This window comes from Chanos chanos, chromosome 8 (genome assembly GCF_902362185.1).
Source record: "Chanos chanos chromosome 8, fChaCha1.1, whole genome shotgun sequence".
In the NCBI taxonomy this organism is placed as follows: Eukaryota; Metazoa; Chordata; class Actinopteri; order Gonorynchiformes; family Chanidae; genus Chanos; species Chanos chanos.
In genome coordinates, this window is record NC_044502.1 from 22274269 (window position 1) to 22278914 (window position 4646).

Below are 4646 nucleotides of genomic sequence, written 5' to 3' on the forward strand. Positions count from 1 at the left end.
ACAGTAACCTGAATCAAGGCTGGACCCTCCTTTCCCATTATTGAGGGGAGAATGAGGCATGCCAAGGAAAGACTGAACAGGTGGCACAAGATCAAACAGGGTTTCTGATCTATGACTAGGTGAGACTTTCCTCTTAACCTGATCATCAGCGTTTTCTTGAGCTAATGGAATGTGTTCAGCAAGGATGTCAGTCTGCTGAAGCAATGATGAAGCCTTAAACAACTGTGGCTGGGTGAGTTGTTTGCTTCTTAGCTGGAATAGCTCCTCCTTGTGGGAGCAGAGGTCAGATTCTGCTAAATGCAGATCTTCTAAGTAGCGCATTGCTTTCCTATTTGCAGTCTTGACCTCATGGATGAGACTAGCATTCTGCGCTCTAAGCATTCTTATTTCCTCCATCTGAGCTGAATTGCTCTGGGTGGCAAGGCTAGTTTGCCTGTGGAGGTTCAGAAGTAATTTGGACACGGTGTGTGCATCAGACTTCTCTGTAAATAAGGAGTTTATTTCTTCCCTACACTCACTGAAGTTCAAGTTATTAATAAACTCCAGGTAACCAGGCGTTAGGCTTTGTGCTACAGTAGAGATAAACTGTTCTACCATAAGGCTCTCCATTGTTGTGGTACAATTTGAGGGCAATGTAGCTTAAAAGGTTTCTCAGTGAGAAAACTAACAGGGATGGCTATGGTGTTGCAGCGGCAAGCACCTTGCAGTGTAGCTGGGTCAGTACACCAGCCTAACCAAAACAGAGTGGCTTGTTCACACTTTTTGAAGGGTGACTATCTATAGTACAGGGTAGCTACAGCATTACCTTGTGGCCTTAGTTACAACAGTAGTGGTGGTTGACCACCAAGAATAGCGCAAGCTGAACTGTGGGGACAATAACAACTTTGCGGCACATATAGCTTACTAGATTCTGCCACAAGCTAGACTACGTAGTAGAGCTTATAGCTTGGCAGTACACAACTTCTTAGGTTCACGCGAGCTGAAACACAGGGCAGTAACAGTTAAGCGGTACAATGCTTTTCACTCATTCACTCAAGCTGGAACACGTGGAAGTAACAATTCGGGGTACAAAACTCTTCAATGTACTCACTCACTCAAGCTGGAACACATGGAAGAAACAGCTTTGGGTACAAACCTCTATGGTTTCAGTTAGCTTCACAGGGCCATCAGCACGCTGTGGCTAGATTAATTCTAACGGCTAGACTAGTACTGAATATTGCAGTATTCAAGTACTGGACAGAAACTCTTCCAGTTTCTGTGGAGAGGGCTTCACTGGACTGGCTGACAGCAATAGCAAGCACTGGATGGCAACACTATTAAGGCTTAATGGGCATTAGTACAAAAGCAATGGTTATCAGTAAGTCCTCTCTTAACATGTAAGCTTCACTAGTGGAAATTACTCAAACCACAATCACCAAAATGTACTTGTTTGTAAGCACAACTGGAATGCTACTCCTGTGACAGGCTTTAGGTTATCAAGCATCAAAACCTAGGGGCAGGTCTAGGAATTTATAAATTCTTTTAATTTCAGAATTGACCAGAAATGTTACCTGGTAGACCTAGGATTGCTAAGCAAACTGAATTTGTCTGTTATTGCAACAATATCACAGAAGCCAACAATACCATTCCTCACACGGGGCACCAAAAGGTGTAGGTGCAATTGCAGTCCTAACACAGGGACACCTAAAGATGTAGGTGTGATAGGATTAATAAATCAGTCTCATAAAATTTATTAACCATTAATTTGGGTGTTCAATATTTTATTAATTAAACAACCAAGATCAATGGGATAAGCTAGCTGTAACACTGTGCTACAGTCTTAGAGAGTATTACAGTACTAATGTATTACAATTACACTACTAAATCCATAACGCTCATGAACAACCAGGTTGGTGAAGGTAATTGGGAGTGCTTTGATGGCAGAGGTTGGCATTCAGTGAATACTGTGGCAGAAACAGACAGGACAACAGTTTATTTCAATGATACTATTTATTAACACAATCAATACTACTTGGCAAACTAATACTGATATGGTACAATCAATAATCAGCAGCAAATAGAATGATCAAAGGGTAAATGGTAACAAAATGGTACTGAGTCTATGTACAGGTATTCAGTGTAGGACTGAATGAGTGTTAGACCAGAGATGAGTAAGTGTGTGTGTGTGTGTGTGTGTGAGAGAGAGAGAGAGAGAGAGAGAGAGAGAGAGAGAGAGAGTGTGCGTGTATGTGGGCGTGTGCCCAGCTGCGCACTGAAGAGAGAGGGAGGAGTTCTTTGGAGAGAAGCTGTGCGCATGTGCACAGGAGAGAGGAGGAGGAGCGAGGGAGAGAAACTGCGCGCAGGCGCACAGCTAGGAATAGGCGTAGTGGAGGAGTGTCGTGTGTGAGCGTTCTTGCTCCGCCCCAACGAAGAGGGGGGATGGGTAGCAAGAGCACGTGCACGGGAGAGGGACAAAGGATCAAGATTTAGTCTTGACTAGGCCCTAAACCCAAACCACAGTTCAACCCTAAACTACGCCCGAAATCCCAATGTTGAGGTGTGTGTGGTGCAGCGAAGAGAGTTAGAGATATAAAAGAGAGAGAACGCATGCACGGTCTATCTAATAAGGATACTGCACAATAGAACAGCGACAACATACGGTCTAAGACCGAATCAAAGTGAATCACAATGCAGATATTTAAATCACGAATGAATTCAAATAAAAACACTTTCCTCACTTCTCTAAACACAAATAAAACTAACACTGCCCAGATGCCAGCCTTACTTGGGATCGCTCTTGCTTGGCGATCGGGGGTGCGTCTCCTGTTATCCGGCGAACAGCGCGTAGCACAGGTCCAGAGAAAAGTTCCTTTCCTTGTCACTTGAAGATGTTCGGGGCTCGGTGGCTCGTACGATGATCTTGAAGGGTTTTTGGTTTAGTCAATCGACGTTTAAAGAAATAAAAAGGGATCCGGTCGCCTTTTCTTCCGTCGAATACTGTGCGTTACAGTGTAACTAGCCGGTAGAAGTTAAAGTTGCAACTGTGCGAGAGAAAGTAAATTAAACTTTGGTTGTACAAATGTCTCCCTTCGTTTTCGCTTTGTCCTTTTCTTCGACAGAGAAAAGAGACACCCGCTGCTAGCGAGCTGCTGCTAGAGCGAGCCGCTGCTAGGGAGTTGCAGAATTGCGGAGCTGGAAAGAAGGCTGGAAAAAAAGGGGCCCCAGTTTGGAATTTTCCGTGGTTTTATGGCGAAAATTGCGTCATCACTGTATCTGCTCCATTGCTGTAACTAATACCATTACAGTGAAACCTGAGAAGATGGGTACAGAATACCCATGCGGTCAAGCAGGGAATTATGGGTAATATGTTCTACGGCCTGACGACCCCTACAATAATAACCACATTTAATTAATCTAAACATGGCAGTGGTCAAAATTTTATTCCTTTCATAGTAACAAATAGATAGGCTATTTAGAGACATTAACCATGTTGAGATAGTCCTTGAATCTCGCAGATAGCATTGATGCACTCATGTTCTGCGGTACCTAGACTGCACAAATACCTGTTAACAGTCGCTCCTTTTTGTTGCACTGTGGGCTTTTAGCATAACTGCTTGTGCCACACGTTCTGATATCTTCCACCCATTGCGCTACCCTCTCATTGATCATTTTCAACACCCCTCGCCTACAATCAAACCGTTTTGTCACGCAGTAGTCTAACAAAATAAAGGTAATCAACAGTTTTGACAGGATAGCCTATGTTGTAAATCCAGACGTCCTTTTTGTTAAGCGCAAAATTTGATTAGGCTACGTACTGTATGCTGAAAGCTACAATGAGTATATAGTGATTTGGATATCCGTTTGCTGGAAGACTTCCTTCAGAATTTCAAACAGTTTTTCCCACTTTAGACGGTCCAGGCCACAACCGATCCGAGGCATTGACACACGGGTGTGCTTTCATGTCGTGCAGGATCTGTCTCCGACTGTCATAAGCAGATTTGTGGAAGTATTTTTCCTTTGTAATCAAGTAGTAGATAAAACGACCAGATCTTCTGAGCACGGCACATTGACCTGGAAGCTTGCAGTGTTTTTTAAGCTCCTCAACGCCGCGAAACTTTTTCTTAAAGAACACCGCTATGCCGGCTTCCATGTGGCTTTCCTGACTGACGCAGTGGGCCAGAGACTCAGCTGCAAGACAAGAGAACAAATCGGCTTTCAAATAGCAGAGATTCCAAAAAAATCGAGAAAACGAGAGTGACTTTGGATAAGATGGCATCTTAGCATCTGATCTTCTAGCTAGCAATGACCCCATGCATGGTGGAGGCCACAACCCTGTGGTATCTTTGGCTGATATACAGAAATTGCTCACCGGCATGGAGGACTGAATCATTATAAACTCGATGGCACAAATCTCTTCCAACCACACTAATATTGCCAGACATGACTAGACAATTCAGGCCATTGAAACGTCAGTGAATGACTTCCAGGGGAGAATAACTACACTAGAATCCACAACTGATAATCTTACGAAGGAGAATGAACAGCTGAAGCTGAAGGTCAACGACTTCAAGAACAGGTCCAGGGGATGCAACATCTGTATAACAGACAGAGGGGGAGAAAGGCACCCATCCAACTTCTTTTACTGAATTCTGCCTAGGAGAAATACT

General features: G+C 43.8%; 1 pseudogene; it reads right to left on the bottom strand.

Annotated features, from left to right (window-relative positions):
• Window positions 1-3807: 3807 nt before the first annotated feature.
• LOC115819245 (ADP-ribose glycohydrolase OARD1 pseudogene) lies at window positions 3808-4195 on the bottom strand (annotated as a pseudogene).
• Window positions 4196-4646: the final 451 nt, after the last annotated feature.